Genomic DNA, 22788 nt, shown 5'->3' on the forward strand with positions numbered 1-22788 from the left:
GTCTTATTTTTCTACATACCAGTATGACTAGACAGACATGTTAACAAAATAAATAGGCTGCGATACAGTTTTTAGGAATACTTGAAATTTATTTCAGTTTTGTGACAAAAACCCGTGTTGGACTGACATAATAATTTCTTGTGGGTGCAGTGTACTTTATTGATGGTGTTCAAGAGAGTAGGGCTCCCTAAGCTCCTCATGTTATTCTAGGGCTCTGGAATGGAAACTGAGTGAGATGGTGGTGGATCTCATGGCCAACATGGCCTCCAAGAAGTAAGAAGCCCTGGAGCACTCACCCCAGCAAGGACTCATGAGCAATAAAGAGGCCCTCAACTGCTGAGCAGTCCTCACCTCGCCAACTCCTCAGCCAGTCCTGTTTCCTCTGACTGAGAGCCTCTGAGTCCTCCCTGAATGGGACTCAGCTGAACTGCTGCAGCTACTAGCTCACCTCTACAAAATCCTCAGTCTAAAGAGCACTAGTTCCTGTTTCCTCACTCCTTATATACCTTTCTGTGTCCTGCTATATTACTTTCTGGGATTAAAAATGTGTGTCCTTCCCAAGCAAAGACATGAGACATCAAGTGCTGGGATTAAAGGTGTGTGCTGCCTCGCCTGGCTCTGTTCCCAGTGTGGCCTTGAACTCACAGAGATCCATGTGGATCTCTGCCTCCCAAGTGATGGATTAAGGGTGTGTGCCACCACTACCTGACTTCTATGTCTAATCTAGTTGCTAGTTCTGTCCTCTGATCCTCAAGCAAGTTTATTAGGGTACACAATATATATCACACATGCCACATCTTCCCAGAGGGGCCATCCAAAGTCTTCTGGAAGGCAGTGATGGCATAAACTGTGGTCATGAGTCCTTCAACAATCCCAAAGTTGTCATGGGTGACCTTGGCTGAACCTCAGGTTAAGCAGTTGGTGGTGTAGGAAGTGTTGTTGACAATCTTGACAAGGTTGTCATACTTTTCATGGTTCATACCATCACAAACATGGGGGCAGAGATGATAACCCTTTTGGCCCCACCCTTCAAGTGGGCCCTGGCCTTCTTCATGGTGGTGAAGACACCAGTAGATTTCACAACATATTGAGTACCAGCATCATTCAATTTGATAATGATGGCTTTCCTGTTCATGACAGCTTCCCATTCTCAGCCTTGACTGTGCCGTTGAACTTAGCATGGGTAGAATAATACTGGAACATGTAGACCATGTAGTAAAGGTCAATGAAGGGGTCATTGAAAACAATAACTTCCACTTTGCCAGACTTGGCAGCAGCTCTGGTATCCATGTACCCAATACTTTCACTCTGACTTTCACCATCGTGTCTCAGGGATGAGGCTGGCACTACACAAGGAGATGCAACTATCTGTGGGATAGGGAGGAGCAGATATAATAATTCAGTTATCTGTCAACTGGTCAATATCTTTGTCAAATACAAAATATTATAAACTATCAATCTTTTTTAAAAAGATTTATTTATTTGTTTGTTTGTTTATACAGTGTTCTGCCTGCATGTATGTCTGCAGGCCAGAAGAGGGCACCAGATCTCATTACAGATGGTTGTGAGCCACCATGTGGTTGCTGGGAATTGAACTCAGGACCTCTGGAAGAGCAGTCAGTGCACTTAACCTCTGAGCCATCTCTCCAGCCCCTAAACTATCAATCTTATATGTAGCTGTTGGCATCTCTACATCTGATATTATGTTTATTTTGTGTGTCTCGTGTCTATACTGCATATGTGGATGCACATGTGCTCTCCTGCATGCTGGACACACATGGAAGTCAAGGGACAACTGGGGAAATTGGTTCTTTTCTTCCACCGTGTGAGTTTCAGGGAAAGACTCAGGTAATCAGACTTGGTGGCCAGACCCTCTCTCTGATGCGCAATCTTGCCACCCCTCTAGATACTTTTTATTCAGAAAGTACCCGCAATGTTGATTAAGTTGCTGTACAATTTACTTATTAGCTATTTTCCTTGTTTGAGGTAGGGTCGTAGCTGGAGTTGTCTCCATTCCACCTGGATCCTGCAGCCACTCAGACCCAAATAAACACACACGGAGACATAGTACTTATAAACTGTATGGCTGTAGCAGGCTTCTTGCTAGCTAGATATTACATCTTAAAGTAACCCATTTCTATAAATCTGTACCTTGCTTATTGGTATCTTTACGTCTTACTTCTCATGGCGGTGCGGCTGGCAGTGTCTCCTGACTCAGCCCTCCTGTTCCCAGAATTCTCCTCTCTCTTTGTCCCTCCTACACTTCCTGCCTGGCTACTGGCCAATCAGCACTCATTTATTAACCAATCAGAGCAACACATTCACAGTATACAGATATCCACAGCATAGGGTCTCATCTGCTATGTAACCCAGGGAGGCTTCAAAATCACAGAGGTCTATCTGCCTTGCATGCCTTGTCATTATTAATTTGTCAATCAGAAACAACCAATTTTACCAAATACAATTTTAAAATAAAATTTTACAATGTTAAAACAAAAATAATCATTTTGTAAGTAACTTCAGAAAAATAAATATTTAGATGAAAGTATTTCTGGCCCCAGCTTCTAAGCATGTTTAAACTGTTATTTAATGCTATAGAGCTACTAACATAGTTAATCTCATTAAAAATACAAACTAATTTCAAAAGTATCTATCAAAATAGTCCCAAATTAGACTATTTGAAAAGTTTGAGTCAGAGCTTTCATATTAAATTACTGTTTTAATAAATACATCTGTAGACACCATCTTTTCCAAATTTAAAATCAGACAAATATGCAGGTGACACAAGAGGTGAGTCAGTCAGAGGGCCCACAATCAATCTGCAATATGACAGAATAAGGTTCTCCCCCATCGGAGGCTCATCTCTAATATCTGGTCGTAGAAGATGGGATAATAAGTGGAGTTGATCCTTTGTGCTTTATTCTCTGGGATAAGTGAGAAATTAGACTTTCAAAGGTGAAGGGCAATGTCAAGTGGAACACAGAACGGTGAGACCCACTGCCATGACCTGGACTCATCACTAGGCAGATACATTTTAGGCAACTGGATTTGGACAGTTACTCCTTCAACTAGCCTGTACAGTTACCACTTGCCTCACTTAGAATATCACTCCTTGTGATATTCTGGTCCTGATTCCCACATCCTAACATCACCACTTTGGGTAGCAGTCCTCCCATTCCAGATCCCAACATCACTCCTTTGCTCAAGTCTCTCCAGCGCTTCCCAATCACACCACACACACATAGTAAAAGCCTTTTCTTATATTTTTGGTTGTGAGCCTAGCCTTTAACGGCTGAGCTATCCCTCCACACAGAGAAACCCTGTCTCGAAAAACAAAACAAAAAAAGAAAAGAAAAGAAAAGAAAAGCCTTTTCCTTTTCTTATTTACATGTATGAATGTTTTGCTCACATGTACATCTGTACCCTGTGTGTGTTCAGGGCCTGTGAAGTCCAGAAAAAGGCATCAAATCCTCTGGAACTGGAGTTATAGACCATGATAAGCCATGATGGGAGTGGTGGGAATTGGAATTGCACCCTGGTGTTCTGGGAGAACAACCAGTGCTCTCCACCCAAGACCCAAAGCCGAGAAGCCTCTAAACAATTCCACTTCTACTCCATCATTCCTTTGGTGACTTACACTACCATTGTCTCATACTGCCCAATGACACTGGCCTCAAAACTTTAACAAAGAGCAGACATCCTTGGAAGGCAAGGCCTCAGCGAAAATGCTCTTCCACTGGACTGCTATGACCTACCCTCTCTTTTCCTTAAGTTTTATACACAAAGGTTTCAGAAAAAAACTGTCTTTGGTCACTTCATTGCATATCATGCTTTGATTTGCTCCATAGTACTTATAAACAATGGACTATATATATTTTGGTATCTGTAATTTCATCTTCCACACGTGATATAGTTATGTGGCTTCTACATAGAAGACCATATGTTGTTTGTATATTCATTCAGTGCTAGTAATCTACATTCCATATTTAGACGTTTTCACTAAAATTGATTGGCTTTGCTGTGACTCTAAAAGTTTTTCCTTAGGTTCATAAAATATGATTTATAGACACTTATTCATTAATTCCCTTTTCATGTATTTAGCCACTGGTCTTAGAAAACACATGTGAATGCTGTTCTTAAAATAAAATAACGTTTCTACATCAAAATGTCTGAAAAGAATGTAGCTAGAGTGTTAATCAATACCAAAATACAGTTGACAGCACATTGGAATTGGGTGCCCTGAACTGTAGCCAATCGTGGATGTTATCAATTTTCTCCTTAAAAGCACTTAAGACAAGTTTGCCAGCTGCTATGGGCAGACTATCACTTTTCCTCTTGTCTCTTCAGTCATTTAAAAATCTCGTTGGATTTCATTTCATTAACAGGTTAACAAATCTACTGCGGTCCGGTAAGGAGCACTGTTGACTGACTTTGAAATCTTAGACACTTACCTTGTGTCCCTTTGCTGCACTCTTCCAGATATCAGAGTCAAAACTGACACCAGCCACCAGCTCTGATGGAAGAGTGTTTACGTGTCATCCAGGGATGGAGGAGGGCCTAAGCAGGAGATTGATTAGTAAAGTGAGGCATCAGGTTCATTCTCAGCATCAAACCAAAAAATAATAATTATTCAAGTTGACATCTTTGGCAAACAATAAGATATTATTAGCCTGTCTATGTTAACCACTTTACTTGTTCTCTAGAGTTGGTAACCAGAGAGACTTAAAGGAAAAAATAAATCTGAGCAAAGTTAAGGTAAATGACTGAACATTGATTCATTCTCCTTCAGAGAGTACTTAAGACATTAGGTATGTAACAATTATAGATTACAAAAAAATGTTATTTCAAGAGCAATTTGAAAAATAAATATAAATAACAGTTGTGTAACCAAACAAAGACGCATTTCCATTTCAAGAAAAGTTCGGGCCGGGCGGTGGTGGTGCACGCCTTTAATCCCAGCACTCGGGAGGCAGAGCCAGGCGGATCTCTGTGAGGTCAAGGCCAGCCTGGGCTACCAAGTGAGTTCCAGGAAAGGCGCAAAGCTACACAGAGAAACCCAGTCTCAAAAAAAACAAAACAAAAAAAAAAAAAAAAGAAAAGAAAAGAAAGAAAGAAAGGAAGAAAAGTTCGGAAACAGCCTTTTTCAGGTGGGAATTAAAGGTCTTTTTCCACAGTTTAATGTGTCTCATCCTTAATCAATACAGAATTCACAACTGATGTAGAAATGGATATTTGTTAAAAAAAATTAAAAATCTAGAGAGTTATCCTAAAACAGTGGCATAATCTTGGAATAACTTTGTACTGTAACTAGACTTAAATTGTGGGAAATTCAACAACAATTGTCAAGATTATTATTCCTAAAAATAATAAGATACAAGGAATAAATGTAATTTTTAAGTATTATTAAATTTTAAAAAGCAGTTTTCAAAAGACTATAATGTTAATGAAAAAAAGCATTTTCTTTGCAATCAGAAGAAATTAAAGAGCTTTTAAAATAAATTTTTTTTCTGTTTTTTTATTTTGAAGTCAATTTTCTTCAAAGCAGTTTCACAGCAAACCACATGAGATCAATCTGTCCTTAGATAACTATTTTAGAAGCATTTTTTCCAAAATAGAATACAATTTAGGACTGTTTCGTCATGGAATAAAATCTAATACATATCTTTTATGAAAAGGAAAGATTATATTTGCCTGAAAAAATATTTCTTAAGGTAATTGAAATATATATTTGAAGACATATATAATGCTCTCAAGACATTATCTCAAGTATTTTTATCTAGTTAAAATAATTAAGAAAGAATAACTAATTTATACTTACTGTTGACATATGATTTAAATAGTACATATAAAATATTAAATAAATTGTATTTTATACATATCTATATTTCCTGGATATTATGAAGTTTGTAACTAAAGATCAATCATATACAATTACAACAATTTTGCAGGACAAACATTATCATTTCAATTTTGCATAATAAAATTATTTAAAATAAGCATAACTTTAAAATATTTAATGAAGTTTATGTTATGCAAGAATCAGAGGCTCCACAGTAAATTTCAACTACAGAAGAAAAATTGATGACTGCATAGAACACCACTACCTTATTTACCAAAACTGTTAAATATGCACAAGGACACTGAAGACAAGGAACAAAAATGGCAGGAAAAAAGTGAAAATGTTCCCTCTTCGATACTGCAAATCCTGCTGAATCTACCTGGCTCTGATTACTTGTCCATAATGTCTACTATACAGACAGGAACTAACATCTAATTACCATTTTATCTGCAGAACAGCAAATATTCAAATCTTTGTAAACTTCTTAATGACGAATTGAGTGCTACATAAATTATCTGTAGTGTGTAGTGTATCAGAGATCCAGGAATGTAATTGAAAACATCCAACTTCTCTCAGCAGCCAATTCACTGAGATGAAACTGGAAACTATCTTAATCAATGTTTCCTCCTTTCTCTCTCTCCAAGGACTCCTTTAAGAAGTCACAGTAATAAGTGTCATTCAGTCCTGTGCTATGACTGGTCTCTAAAGCATTCCCACAACTAATGTCCAGTTTAACCTGTGATTTGAGAAGTAGACACAGAATCACAGGCTTGTCCAGCAGATGTCCCAAGTCAAACACTTGGCATTGCACTTGGCACTGAAAGGCTTTGTAGAGATGCTTGTTATGCACCATTTTGAAGAATGCTGACTAAAGAATACATTTATCAAATTTAAATTTAATATCCAGAGTCTGAAAGTATTTATCAAGCAATGCAAGTAACTAATAAAAATAGTCTATATTTAAAATAATGGGTTCTGAGAGATGGTGGAGAAGTTAAGAATACTTACTACTCTTGCATAAAACCAGGGATGGTGGCTCACAATCACCTGTAACTTCAGTTCCAAGAGATATGATGAGAGCCTCTTCTCTACACTTTTCGTACCAGGCGTACACCATATGTGTGTGTGTCTGTGTGTGTGTGTGTGTGTGTGTGTGTGTGTGTGTGTGTGTGTGTGTGTGCATATATGGGCAGACAATCACATATATACATAAAATCTTTTTTTAAATCTTTAAAAAGGTAACATAGGAATAGAAGAGGCAGAAAAAGAAAAGAGTGGCCTGAGCCTTCTTTGCTGTTCATTCTCTAGGAAACTGGTTTCTGTGAAGGCTGCCAATTAGCTATGTAGAGTACAGAAGAGGGACAAGAATCGACTATCAGGGTGATTGGTGTGTCAACCAAGTAAATTTTCTAACCTTGAGGACCATCGGAATCATACCTAGGACTTTCGTAGCAAGTTTTAAGGTAAAGGTATACTGGGCAGCGTATAATTAATTCAACTTCTTCAAGCACTCTGTAAATGAGTGTGGTTCACTCTCTATGGTCAAACTATCATGCAGCTTATCCTCATGAGACAACTCTTTCCATGCATAACATTCCAACAATGGTCCTTTCAAAGCGACAGAGACCAGTCTTTCTTCTGTTGCTAGAGGGCTTCTCTCCAGGTTCCCCAAGCCCCGCAGTCCCACAATCCACTTATAAAATAATCACTCAGACGCTTATATCACTTATAAACTGTATGGCCATGGCAGACTTCTTGCTAACTGTTCTTATATCTTAAATTAACCCATTTTTATAAATCTATACCTTGCCACGTGGCTGGTGGCTTACCAGCGTCTTCACATGTTGCTTGTCCTGGCGGTGGCTGCAGTCTCTCCCCTCAGCCTTCCGCTTCCCAGAATTTTCCTCTCTCCTTGTCCCACCTACTTCCTGCCTGGCAACCTACTTCCTGCCTGGTCACTGGCCATCAATGTTTTATTTATATATAGAGCAATATCCACAGCATTCTTCTAATGTTAGCCCCCCTGGTCTCTGAATCTTTGCACATGTAGCACAGGCAGAGCTGTGTAGAATGACTAAGGGAGGATGGTTTGCTGGGCACAGCAAGAGGAACTACCTCAGACTGGACCTTCTTGCACTGAGGCTTATGGTTAGGTACCACACATATTTTTATAATCTTTATGTATTGTTTATTTATTTATTCATCCGGTTATTTGTTTATTTGGTGCTGAGGATCAAGCCCAGGCCTTGCACATGCTAGGCAAGTGCTCTAACACTAAAGTGCAGCCCCATTCTGGTTTGCAACCTTTAAATTCAAATGAGACTGTCGGACATAACGATATCTTTTTATTTTCCCCTAAGGGATCTGAGATCCAACAAAGCACTCTTGCAACTAGAAACAGCACTGAACTCTGAAGGCTCATTTTTCTATTGCATTTCTCTGACAATTTTCTTTACTTTCCGATGTTATAAATAATAGCTTTAAACTCCATTTAAAAGAAGGGTTTATTTCACCCATCCAGTGAGAGTTCTTTTGCAAAAACAGAACTTTTTTGAGATTCCATAAAAACAAAATTGCAAAAAGAAAGCAATCAAGCCTGATTCCTTTGATCTCTCCATTTGCCCTCTTTATTGTTCTATTTTTTTTTTGAAAATGGATTCTTCTATCCTACAATATATGCACAGAGAATTTCAAACAGAATGTTTTTATCATAATCTTTCCTGCCTCCTCCCCTAATCCTCCCAGTCCCTCTTCACTCCCATTTTTAACTAATAGCCTTGACTATCCAGGAAAACAAGCAGGAAAACTCCAGCAATTCCTTTCTCCTCAGTTCTTTTTTCTGCATTTTCACTTAGCCTTTGTTCTTCCTTCTGGGTTATATTTTAAGGTGTTAGATACTGTGTTTTCCAATCTTCCTTCCCCACACCCTATCACATTCAAAATTACTAGTACTCAGAAGACTAAAAATCAGACTGAGATCCATTTTCCCATGGTTATCAAGCTTAGGCCATTGGAAGATTTAAAATATACCAAATTTAATGGGACAATTAGTATCAATGTGTTCTGTGAAGCTTCAAGTAAAAATAAAATGCTTTAAAATATGGGAAGAAGAGGATCCCAGGGGCCATAACAGCAGATGCACATTAGATTAGCAAATTTAGGCATCAAAGAAACAAGCCAAGATTCCCTGCTTTGCAGCTAGCTATTCAGTAGACCATGGAGGCCAGCACTCAGTTCACTAACTACCCAGCAGGTCAGCAGCCAAGTCTCTGTGCTGTCAGGCTGTGCTCAACGGTGTCTCCACCCTATCCCAACCACCAGCAACCATGTGAAGCACCCTGTGGGAGCAACTCTAATTCATTTGGCAGAACTCATAGAAAGCTCTTGAATGGTAAATAGACGGGTATTGTTGGCCAGTGGTGGAAAACTAAAGGCATAATCCCTGTGCCTGCCAGAACAAAGACTAGGCAAAACTACCTGCAATCCCTCAGTATACAGATTTCTTCTATGTCTTCATCCTCCTTGGGCATAACAAGGTTAATCTCTCCACTTCCTCCCAGTTAAGTAGCAAATCCTACAATTGTACTCCCACAGCCAGCTGTTCCAGCCTCTCCAAGACTTGTGTCCACTGATTCGCTGCCCCACCGTCTCTCCAGTTCACATTCCAATGGCCATTTTTTTTCCTCCAGCCCACATAAAAGCTAAAAGGGAAAAAAATTGCAGACCTAATTGCAAGGCAATACTTCCTTCTAGGGGCCCCAGGTATCATATTGATATTTTCCCTGCAAACTGGATTGGTGTAGACTGAGCAAGGAAAGAGGAAAAGCAGAAGAACCACTTAAACTCAGAAGAAACCAAGAGTGTAGACTGCTCCAAGACTTCTACCATGACTTCCCTGAAATGGGGGATTAGAACTTGGAACCCTGAGCTAGATAAACTTTTCTACTTAACGTTGCTTTTGTCAGGGGATGTTTTCACAGCCACAGGAAAAGAAACTAAGATGCCTTTTGTTCCCTGTTTCAGGAGACCTGTACACCCACTAAACACCATCAAATCCCACAGAGGTGGGCATGCTGAGTGTTTAGCATCATGCTGTTCACAGTAGGTTCTAATTTCATTTATGGTTTCTTCTTTAATCAATGGCCATTTAGAAATTAATTATCCTGTTTCCTTATGTTTGGTGGTTTTTTTAGTTATCTTATTACCATTGATTTTTTTTTCATTTAACTTCATTTCTGTCAGCAACAGTATGATTTCAATGCTTTCAAAATCTGTTTATTGTCAGAATATTGTCTGTGCTGTTAAAATGCTATAGGATCACATATACTTCAAAATAATGAATTTTTTTTTCCATTTGGTACTCTATTGTGCTGTGACTTCCACACGTCAAAGTGACTGAGAGTATTTAAACAGTCAATATCTTCAAATGTTCTCTTCTTACAACTTATCTGTTTGTTTGGGTGTTTTTGTTTGGTTTTTGTACTATCAGTTTCTAAAAGGGCTGTTACACATCTTCAACTGTAGTATTAGAGATGTAGCACAGTGACAGGTCCCTGGGCTGGCATGTGTGCGGCCTTGGGTTCAATCTCCAGCATAGCAACAATAACATGTGTGTTGTTCTATCTGAGTGAGATTTCTATAGCAATTTGAGTCTTCCTGGTGAGCCTCCAGACAAGCTGCTTCAATGTGGAAATCTTGGTTCTGAGTATAATCAATACTACATTAAATTGACTTAAATATATTAGTTTGACCGACAGAATGGGCAACAAAGAAGATGGGTCCTCCATTACTGTCCTTCATTTAGGGTCCAGGGATGCTGGCATCTTGTATAAAATCTAAGCATGTATGCTATCACTGAGCTACACCTCTGCTCAAATAGAAATTCCTTACAATTCAAGGATAGAGCTGGGCTTAGTTGCATCCCTGTCATGCAGCTACTCAGGAGGCTAAGGCGGGAACAGTAGAGTTAGAGGGCACTTGGGGCAACTTAATGGGCTCTGTCTCACTGTCTCATAACAAAATTTCAAATAAGACTAGAAACAGATCAGAGAAAATGACTTGACTAGATAGAATTGTTTGAATTCAGCCTCCCCCAACACCACATAAATGAATAATCTATTATGGCCATATATCTGCCTATTTTTCCAAACTAATCTGTCTATCTTGCTTTATGCTTTTACAATATTTCTATCAGATCTGCCCATATTCGTGAATATTGTAATTTCCTAAAGAATAGAAACATTTATCACTATAGATGACATTCTTTATATTGCTCATTATATTCTGATTTTAAGCACGTTTTATATTTTGGGCTCTAGGTTATATTACTTGGGACAAATATTTATAGCTCCATCACTTACCTGAAAATTGTATAATTTCATTTTCTTAATATCTGAATAATATTCCATTGTGAAAATATACCACATTTTCATTATCTGTTCATCAGTTTATAGACATCTGGGCTATTTCAAATGTCTAGCTATTCTGAATAGAGCAGCAACCAACATGGATGAACAAGCATCTCTGAAGTAATATGGAGTCCTCAGGGTATATGCCCAAGAGTGGAATAGCTAGATCCTGTAGCAGGTTGATTTTCAACTTTTTGAGGAAACTCCACACTGATTTCCATAGTGGCTGCATCAGTTTTCACATCAGCCAGCAATGAATAAGCATTCCCATTCCCCTACCCCTTCAGCAGCATGTACAGTCATTTGTTTCATTGATCTTAGTCATTTTGACTGGGGTAAAATGAAATCTCAAAGTAGTTTTAATTTGCATTTCCCTGGTAGCTACAGATATTGCATATTTTCTCTTATTTATGGATGTTAGCGTTAAATTTTAGATGTGTGTTTCAATCAGAATAACCACAGAGGTTAGGTTGTTAGTAAGGGACCAGGAGGGAGGAGGATATCTTCTAAGGAAAGGGAAATACAATGATATCTAGAGGTAAATGGGAAACTAGAACAGAAGGATTAAATGGGAAGAACATGGAAGAGTAGGTAAAGGAGGAAATAAGGTTAGGGACAAATAATGACACTAAAGCCTTCTTAAAATGCCAGGTGGAAACTAACCACTGTAGAAGTTTCTTAAAATATATACATATATGAAAGTAATTTAAATGGAGTCACCATATACTGAGGGAGATAATGCCCCACCAAGATACATTATGCCACCAAGTAAAACTGTCAGGAATGGTTATGTCTTGTTGATTCATTGACCAAATGGGCTCCATAGTTAACCCCCACAAACATCATAGGCTCTTGGTTACCCTCCACAAGCTGATGGTAAGACCCTATTGCTGAAAGTCTTCCTTACTTACATCATTGAATATGGAGTAGTTTTTTTGGTTTTTCGAGACAGGGTTTCTCTGCGTAGCTTTGCGCCTTTCCTGGGACTCACTTGGTAGCCCAGGCTGGCCTCGAACTCACAGAGATCCGCCTGGCTCTGCCTCCTGAGTGCTGGGATTAAAGGCGTAGGCATGCGCCACCACCGCCCGGCTTATTATTATTATTATTATTATTATTTTTGGTGGCTTGTTTTACTATGGGGTTTGTGTCTATGAGTGCTTGGGTGTGTGTGGGTGGGTGTGTAAGTCTGTGTGTTTATGTGTATATGTATTTACTTTTTGATTTTTTATTTAGTGTTTTGATTGATTGATTGATTTTGTTTGTTTGTTTTGACCTTTATTTTTTGTGTTTTTTTTAATGGAGTAATTTTGAGAGAGAGAGAGAGAGAGAGAGAGAGAGAGAGAGAGAGAGAGAGAGAGAGAGAATATGGAGTCTGGTGAGTAGAGAGATGAGGAAGATCTGGAAAGAGTTGGAGAAAGATAAAAAATCAAAGTATATCATATGTAAATTATAAATATGTATATATGTATTTTCCACTGTCAGATGATAGTTATGTAATGTGTGTGTGTGTGTGTGTGTGTGTGTGTGTGTGTGTGTGTGTATAATCTACTCTTCTATTACCTACTTGTTGCATATCTTTACTGCATCCATTTAACTAATGTAACATAAAATTTTTTAACAAATCACCTTATAGAGTGTGGTAGTTTGAATGAAAATGGCTCCCATAAGCTCATAGGAGGTGGAATTATTCGAAAGGATTAAAATGTGTGGCCTTGTCAGAGTAGGAGTGTACTTATTGGAGGAAATGTATTACTGGGAATAGGCTTTGAGGTTTCAGAAGCTTAAGCCAGGCCCAGTACCTCACTCTCTCTTCCTGCTGCCTGCCGATGCAGATGTAGAACTCTGGGCTCCTTCTGCAGCACCATGTCTGCCTATGCACTGTCATGCTTCCTGCCATGATCATAATGGACAAAACTTCTGAAATTGTAGCAATCCCAATTAAATGTAGTCACGATGTCTCTTCAGAGCAATGGAAGCCCTAACTAAGACACAGAGCACAAGCATACGTCTTATTTTTACTCTGTTTTGTGTGTTGGTGTTTGTGTGCAGAAAAATGTACACATTGTGTTTGTGATAATTCATTCTAAGAGCAGCAGCATCCTATATTTGAACTGATTAGTCCTTACCAGTTAATATAATTATTTAACTATTTTTATGAATTGTATCATTTTAACTGTTTTTCTACTTAACTCTCATAGTGTTTAGTTATTGTTTTGATTTTGGTTTACTTTATATATTCAATTTCTTTTTTGCTGTTCTCTATTCCTTCTATTCTGTCATTTAGGAACAGGATTTTATTTATTTTACTTTTCTTCCAGTATTTATTTTGCTGATGTTAGTGTGGGTACACTTACATGTACATGTGTTTGCAAATGCATGTGGAGGCTTAAGGCTGATTTTAAGTGTTAGTCATTCTCCACCTTATACATTGAGACAGGACCTCTCTGTGGACATGGAGTTCACTGCTTTGCCTAGTATGGCTAGCAGCTTGCTCCAGACATCCTCTGCCTTTACCTCCAAGGCAATAGCATTTCAGGAAGGCTACCAAAAATCACCCAGAATTTTACATGGATGCAGAGGATGTAGACTTTGGCTTTCACACTTGTGCAACAAGCACTGTACCTGCTAAACAATCTTACAAGTCCCTTTGCAAGTCCCTTTTTTCCTATCCTTTGTTTCATCCATTCTAATTGGTTGTCATAGAGACCACAGTGTGTATCCTTCACACTGCACTGGAATAAATGCTACTACTTCATATAAAATATAGAAACCTTGAAATCTTTAAATTTCATTAAACTAACATTTTTGTTACATGGCTATAATTTTATTACCAACAATTAAATACATTTCAAGTAACTACATAAAGTGTCATATTTGTATAGTAAATATATATTGTTTACAAAAGTCTGAAGAGAAGGGCAAAATGTTTCCATTTGCTTTTATCTAGATATTGACCATTTGTGATGTCCTTTATTCTTTCCCAATAATCTGAATTTTTACCTGCTATCATTTTTAAGACAGGGTTTCTCTACATAATCCTGTTTGTCCTGGAGCTTGCTATGTAGATGAGACTGTCCTAGAACTCACAGAGATCCTCCTGCCTCTGACTTTTGAATACTGAAATTAAAAGCATGTGCCACCACACCCAGACTGCTATACATTTTTGTTCTAAATAAGGTCTAAACAATGTTCTTTGAACTGTTATGACATTAATAAGTCTTCATGATGGAGTCCATGCTTTTGGAATTATAATATGGACGAAAGTCTTTGGAAGCCATTGTAGTTGTGTTACAATTTTAAAGTGAATTCTTTTTTCTCATGGGCTCATACTCTAAAGGCTTTTGGGGGGTGCGGAGGACAATGGGATAGAGGTAGGAGGCTATATGCTGAAAGTAAACCTTAGGAAAATGGGGTTGGGGACTATATCTCGGCTATGGCTCCTTCCTGGGTCCTTCCTGCCTCTTTCCTGCTTCCAGGGTGCCATTAGGAGAGCAGCTGCTGTGTACTCCTGCCACCACAGCACCACCTCATCACAGTCCAAAACTGTGGACCCACCAGATCATGAATCAGAATAATGTTTTTTCCCTTAAATTACCTCACATACTTTCCTAGTGATATAAAAGTCTATTTAATACATTTTTGTTTCCATCTTTTATGATCATTTTTTGCATGAAAACCATCTCATAGTGTCTTCACCTGAAATACATGTAAATAGGAAAGTGCGGGTCATCTGTAATTTGTCTCTTCCTGCCTGCCTTGTTTAAACTTCCAACACGCCTCATTTGCATTTTAAAAATTCACCCATCTTCTGGACACCTGTATGGCTGCTACGCAGCTGGAAGCCATCTGCCTCTCTGACTTGGAGACTGCCGTGGCCTTCCCATCGGCTTCCTCTAAGTTTGCTCCCTGCAGCAGAGCGACATGCAGTAAGAGAAAGATTTTTAAACTTAAGTCTGGTGACTAAAATTCTGAGAGCAGCTCCCCATTTTGCTCAAAGTAAAAGCAGACACAAGGATTTATGTGCTCCGGCCCTCCATATCCCCGATATGCTACTTTCTTCTGGCCCTCATCAGTTTCTCCAGACCCCAGGTTTTCTTCCATCTCTCAAATACACTCCTTTGAATTTTTATCCCCTCTAGTATGCCCTCCCCAAAAAATGTTTATGACTCATCCTTACATTTTTTCTTTCAGGTCTCTGATCAAATTTCATTTTGCCATTAAATCTGTCCACAGTGTTAGTCAGACATTAGTCACTGTGACAAAATACCCACTACAAACAATTTAGACAAATGAGGAACGTCTTGACTCATTCTCTTTGGTCTGTGGTCAGCTGGCTCCATTGAGGCTAGGCCGAGGTGAAACAAAACACCATGATATCAAGAGTTAGTAGAAGAACAAGCCGGGCGGTGGTGGCGCACGCCTTTAATCCCAGCACTCGGGAGGCAGAGGCAGGCGGATCTCTGTGAGTTCGAGGCCAGCCTGGGCTACCAAGTGAGTTCCAGGAAAGGCGCAAAGCTACACAGAGAAACGCTGTCTTGAAAACAAAACAAAACAAAAAAAAAAAAAAAAAAAGAGTTAGTAGAAGAACAAAGCTATGCTCATGGCTGCCAGGAATAGGAAGGGTGAAGTGGGAGAGAGAGTAAGGGAAAGGGGACAAACACATCCTTCAAAGGCACACCCAGTGGACATGCTACTTCCAATAAATCCCCCACAATCCCATTATATCCTAATTACACTACATCATATGAATTCATAGACTGATTAAAATATTCATGAAGCCGGAGTCTTCATGATCCCTAAAGACTGTCACTGGCAATAATTCTGTGAAATGGGATCCTGTGGGGAAAATTCCAGAATCAAACCATAGCACCTGCCCCCTTATGTGAAATAATCACACCCCTCCACCAACATCTTCCATTCATTCTCTGTTCTTAACCTGGCCTTTTGCTTCAAAGCACTTTGATACGTCGAACCACCATACATTCGTTAATATATTTGTTTCCTTTTCTAACTCATTCACTATAGATTAAGCTTCATTAAAATAATGGCTTGTTTTTGTTCCCTTCTGTATGACTAAACCTCAGTGAGTTGCCTCACTCAAACAATTAGATGATCTATTAAGAGGTATGCCTTACTTAGGCTCTTGAGGGATGATTCCACAGTTTAGAACACTGGCTGCTCTTCCAGAGAACCTGGATAAAATTTCCAGCAACCACATGGAAGCTAACAACCTTGTGTAACTCCAGACTCAGAATATCTAACTCTTTTTTGGTCTCTTCGGGCACTAGACACACACATGGCACACTTACATGTAGACAAAACACCTGTACACATTCAATAAATAAATAAATTTTAAGAGTATGAATTAAAACTTTAAACTACATTTGACAATAGGTGTCATTCATAAATTTAATTAAATGTATGAGGGCTTTGTCTTGTCTTATTTCATCTTGGTTTTTTTTCATGTTTGTTGTCTCTTGGAGACCTGCTCTTTTCTGAAGGGCAACAGAGGGGGAGTGGACTTGGGGAGAGGGGAGCTGGGGGGAGCTCGGAGAGATAGCAGGAGGAAAAATGTGGTTGAGGTGTATTATATAAGAGAAGAATCTATTTTCAATAAGAATATTTTTATTTTATATATTAATATATTTTTATTTTTCCTGTTTTACTAAATACCTCATAAAAACATTTTGTGTGTCTGATATATTACACACAAGCAGGGTTCTTTAGAAGTTAATATGAATTGTATAAAAGCAATTTAAAGTCTTAAATTAAATGTATTATAGCAGTTTCTTATATATAGTGTTTTCTTAAACATTATTAACATGAAACCTAAAAATGTATAGATCAGCCTATAGAAGTTAAACATATCCTTTAACATAGAACTACAAATAGCACAGATTTGATGACTTTCCTTATCATTTTATGAATCTACAGCCTGTGAATTTGAAAAACCTTTACTGAGTGAGGAATAAACATAAGCATTTCAGCTGAACCAAGGTTACCGTCTCAAGCTATTTCAAAATATTAGATAGAAATTTGGTCATCACAACACCCAGTCTTAGAGACTCATGTGGCTTCAGTATTCCCTTAAGACTCATATGGCAACAGCGACCCGGAGTCATGCTATTCAGATGGGATCAATGCTACTCTGTAAGTCCCTTGGTTGAATCTAACCCTTGGTGATGGAAGGATTTTCCTAACTTCACCATATGATTTTGATAATTGTGCTATTCTGGAAAACCTGCCTCAGTTTCTGCACTACCTGGTTACACTCAACTCATCTTCCAACTGACTGAATCTGGCCATGGGTGTGAGACTTATGGTCCACTGATCTCAGAAATCACAGTCCTCATAGGCATCTTCTCATACTTTTTTCCTTTCATTCTTAGTCTTCTTTTACTTAGCAAAAGTGCCTTCACTGGAGATGCTCATCGATGGATTTGAAGAACAGAAGGCGAAAGTGTGTCCACAGTTGCTGCTTTTCCTCTTTTCTGCCTTTGCATTCATCCCAGATTTCCCAGAGTTGTGATGTAAAATGCTTAACATTTTAGCAATAAAAAAGTTATAAGAGAAGTTTGCTTGCCTCATTACTATGATGAAGGTGGGAAAGTCTGTTTCTTTTTTTTATAGATATTTATTTATTTTATTTTTGTTAAATTTTTTCATTTGTTTTACACAGCAACCATAGTTTCTCCTCCCTCATCTTTTCCTGCTCCTTCCCCCCACCTCCGATCTACCCCCCTCCACCTGCTCCTCTTCCATTCAGAAAGGGGCAAGCCTCCCATGGGAGTCAACAAAACATAGTATATCAAGTTGAGGCAGGACCAGGCTCCTCCCCCTGCACCAAGGTTGGGCGAGGCATCCCAGCATGGAGAATAGGTTCTAAAAAGCCATTTCATGTGCCAGGGACAGGTGCTAGTCCCACTGCTAGGGGCCCCACAAACAGATCAAATAGCACAGACACTGCGATTGGCAATTAATAAGTAGGACCTCATGAAACTGAAAAGCTTCTGTAAGGCAGAGGACACAGTCAATAAGACAAAACAGTAGCCTACAGAATGGGGAAAAAAATCTCCACCAACTCCACAGCTGACAGAAGGCTGATCTCCAAAATATGTAAAGAACTCAAGAAACTGGATATCAAAATACCAAATAATCCAATTTAAAAATGAGATACAGATTTAAACAGAGAATTCTCAACAGAAAAATCGCAAATGGCTGAGAAGCACATAAAGAATTGTTCAACATCCTTAGCTATCAAGGAAATGAAAATCAAAAATACTCTGAGATTCCATCTTACACCTGTCAGAGTGGCTACAATCAACAACACTAATGACAGCCTGTGTTGGCGAGGAACACTCCTCTACTGCTGGTGAGAGTGCAAACTTGTACAGCTACTTTGGAAATCAGTATGATGGTTCCTTAGAAAATCGGGAATCAATCTACCTCAAGACCAGCTATACCAATCTTGGGAATGTCTGTTTCTTAAATCCATGAAGGAGGAAAAGGATATGCTTTTTACCAATAAAATAACATTTATGTAGTTCCTTGTGTTAATCTATTTAATTCAAGTTTTTAATGAGGCAGGCAGTGACCAATATTATAGGTGAGAAAGTGGGTGATTGAAAGGTGAAAGCAAATTATCTAAGCCTATATTGAAATAACTAAGAATGCCTCCTTTAGTGGGTATAATGCTTCTTCCTCTACTGCTCAAGGAGGAAGGCACACAGATAAAATTCTTAGAAATGGTCAGGATGTTGTGCCTTTGCAAGGCACACAACTTTTCATGATAAATTGAACAAAATGTGGCCATCTGTTGGCTTGGATCAAAGAGTCTAATCTGCTCTGATTCACTTTCCAGTTTCAACACGGTCTTTGTCAGGATGAGCACATCAATACTCGTGCAGGCTACTGACATTCTTGACTCTGAAAAGGTGTCTGAGTCCACAGCCAAACTCGGAAGTTTCATTTCTCCTTGTGCAGCCATGTTCAATCTTTTCATGGGATGCAAATCCCAAGTACTCTCTTCTGCCTCTTTACCTGCTGTTCCAGGAACTGAGTGTTAGACTCACAGGCAGCCAATCTGAAGTGCTGATTATATGAACAAGGTTCATCCTTCACACAGGGCTCACTGCAAAATACTGGCTTTATCTACTGACCAAAATTCATCAGAAGTAAAGCTTGGTCAGCCATGTTAAAGAATTCGTTTCAGATAATTAGAGAAAGGACTCTGAGAAAGCACCTATGAGATGACAGAAGAAAGTCAAGAAGTTAATGACAAATGAAATCAGCCTCGGGCAATTGTCCAAAATTAAACCAGGCAAGCAGGCGGCATTGGGCTCATCTGTCAGCAGGTGGCAAGGATCCTATCACTGGAGAGATATTATCAAGGATATAAAAAGGACCAACTATGCCTGGAGGTGGAGGTTGGGATATGACAATGATTTCATACATGCTCTTAGATCCATAACAGTAACACCAGAATCCCAGGCACTTACACAACAGTAAACAGCCAAGTACTGAGCACTGCTCTAGAAGTAGTTGGAGTGCTTGTAGAAAATTATGGTAGATCTATAAGATGAGCAGCAAATTTGACTACTTACTGAGTTAAGGTGTTTATATACTAACCAAGAATAAAACCAATGCCCATATTTGATTAATTCTAAGTGCTTGGATTTAAGCAAAGCCAAGTCCCGACAATGAAATACCATTTTAACAGCTATGTCTTTCTTTAAGCCAGGGTTGGCGAATGTTATCGATGAAGTGGTCCATTGTAAATACTTTAGAGTTTACAAGCCATATAGTTCCCATGGCAGCTACTCCACTCCATCATTGTGCTTTCAAAGTAGCTGAAGAAAATGTATAAGCAATAGAGCATGGCTCTGTTCCAATAAAAGCTTATGTATGGATGCTGAAGTTTGAATTTCATAAAGTTTTCAAATGTCGTGAATACTATCTATTCCTGTAAATATTTCCCCTTTAATCAATAAAAGAGTAAAAGTCATCCACAATTCACTAACCATACAAAAAAAATAGATAACAGTCGAATTTATCTTACAGTACAAATCTGACTAGCTTCTGTTTCAGATAGCAGGGCATTTTAAAGTCTCCTGTGCAAAGGGACATGTTAGCTCCTCCATTTATTTGCAGACAAGGGAACAAGGATGGTTTCTCAGCTGAGAAGAATACTATCTATTCAGTCATGTCTTTAACAAATACAGCTCCCCAAGTCATCAATACATCTCTTCCCTAACACACAGAACTTTTTCTTCTATTCGTACAATAAGAAAATCCCACAACAGTTTTACATGATTTATTTTTAAAATTATTTTTGTATGTTTACATGGGTGTTTTGCCTGCATGTATGTCTAGTATCACGTGCTAATTGTGTCCATGAAGGGCAGCAGAGGGGACTGAATACCACAGAAATGGATTTATAAACACTTGTGAGCTGCCATATGAGTACTAGGAATTGAACCCAAATCCTTTGGATAAGCAAAAAGTACTCTGAAGCACTGGGTCATGTCTCCAGAGCTTACACAATTTCTTGACCTTCCCCTCAAAATATTGTATATGTATATGATAAATAATTGTCTTCTTCCAAGGTTACTCATCTTTCCAACGCTTTAAGTTTTCTGTGATTTATTCATTATATTTCCCCTCCCCCATCAATGATGATCCCCAATAATGTTCTCAAAGCAACCATCCTATTTTCCAGACAATAAAAGAGACAACTCCTCTCAACATTCTCACTTTTTTTGAATTTTTTTTAACTTTGTATTAATTCTTTGTGGATTTTACATCAGGCATCCAGATCCTACTCATCTCCCTGAGCCCTTGCTTCCACCCTCTGCCCTGGAAACCTCACCCCCCCAAAGAACAAAATTTAAAAGTAAAACAAAACAAAAAAATTCTCAACATGAGATTATAATATAATGACAACACTTCTCCCATCCTTTTCCTTCACCATGCCTTCCCATAAACTTTTAAAAGAAAATTGCTGTGGTTAGAGATTCCTGGATGAAACCCAGGGATCACATTGATGTGGGGAGTGTGCTTCTATCAATCAAATATTTGAAATATTTCCTGAATTGCATAAATAAAAATGATTCTTTTTTCTAGGCTTTTGAATTATAAAAACTTCCTTCCTTACTATCACAGTACACATGCTCATTGAGATTTGTAATTCCCTTGTTCTCAAGCCCCTCTGGATGCATCCTAGATTCTTCTGTATAGTCTCCAGACTTTGCTATGCATAGCTGTTCCTTGCTAATGTCACGCTTCACTCTGTAATAAAACATGAGAAGGTTAAAGCACATATGAAATCAGCCAGACATAAAAATAGGATTTTTTCAACAAAAGAAAAGCAAGATCTAAGCTTATAAAATGAGGAGCAACTGACTCTCTCTAAAAGTAAGAGGAAGCAGGATTGTATGTAGTCAAGAAGTTTCCCAAGAACAAAGAATTTCCCAATTAAATATTTTGTATGCTTCATGATTAATTATTCATACTAATGAAGGGCAGGAAATTCACACACACACAAGAATAAAATGAAGACATTTATAACTCTACTGAATATCCAATAAAAATCTAAGGAATTGTAAGACTATATATTATTCAATGTGTGAACAACTACTAGGCTTTTGGAGGGGTGTCTCTTTTTTTGACATTTTTACTTATTTTACAACTTGAATAGTTTCCCATCCTCTTCTTCCCTCATTATCTCCCTCAGGCTCCCCTCACCTCCATCCCCCAATCCACTCCTCCTCTGCTTCTATTCAGAAAGGAGCAAGCCTCCCATAGGTATTAACAAAACATGGCCTGTCAAGTTGCAGTAAGACTAAGCACCTCCCCTTGTATTAAGACTGGGCAAGGCAACCCAGTATAGGAATAAGGGGAAGGGGCTGTCTCTGACTCTTTTGCAGGATTTTGGAACAACTAGTAGGTTTTATGGGGTTATAATTATGACGTTTCTCCCATCCCTTTCCTTCTTCCAAGTCCTCCCATATACCCTTCTTTGCTTTCTTTCAAATTCATGGCCTCTTTTTTATTAATCATTATTTTACGCATGTATGTATACTTGTGTGCATATATATGTGATATAATGTGCTCAGTCTATATAATGTTACTTGTATCCTTGTTTTCAGGGTTGACTATTTGGTATCTTTTCTGCATTTTCTTATAAAGCCACCACTTGACTACATTCTAGGCTCACTGGTAGCTAAACTTCAACTGGAAATTAAGTGAATGGGTGCCTCAGTATATACAGATTATATACATAGTGACAATAATTATCACTGCAACTACTGTCTATTGGTCACCTAACATGTGTCATCCACTGTGCTCTAATATTTAAATGTGGTCATCACTTAATCTATCAAAAACTCTATGAAGAAATGATATTTTTATTTCTGTCTTTTTGAAAGTTATATGTTGAAATTGAAGTGGGCTTTGAGTATTTTAAAGTGTTGCCCTGTTCTTTTCAAGAGGAAACATCTTAATTCTAGACAGTTTTGACTTGACTTTACTCATCTCTCATCA

At 38.4% G+C, this 22788-nt stretch overlaps 1 pseudogene; it reads right to left on the minus strand.

Moving 5' to 3' along the window:
• Positions 1–782: 782 nt before the first annotated feature.
• LOC143268991 (glyceraldehyde-3-phosphate dehydrogenase pseudogene) lies at positions 783–19234 on the minus strand (annotated as a pseudogene).
• Between the last annotated feature and the right edge of the window lie 3554 nt (positions 19235–22788).

This window comes from Peromyscus maniculatus, chromosome 16 (assembly GCF_049852395.1).
Source record: "Peromyscus maniculatus bairdii isolate BWxNUB_F1_BW_parent chromosome 16, HU_Pman_BW_mat_3.1, whole genome shotgun sequence".
Classification (NCBI taxonomy): domain Eukaryota; kingdom Metazoa; phylum Chordata; class Mammalia; order Rodentia; family Cricetidae; genus Peromyscus; species Peromyscus maniculatus.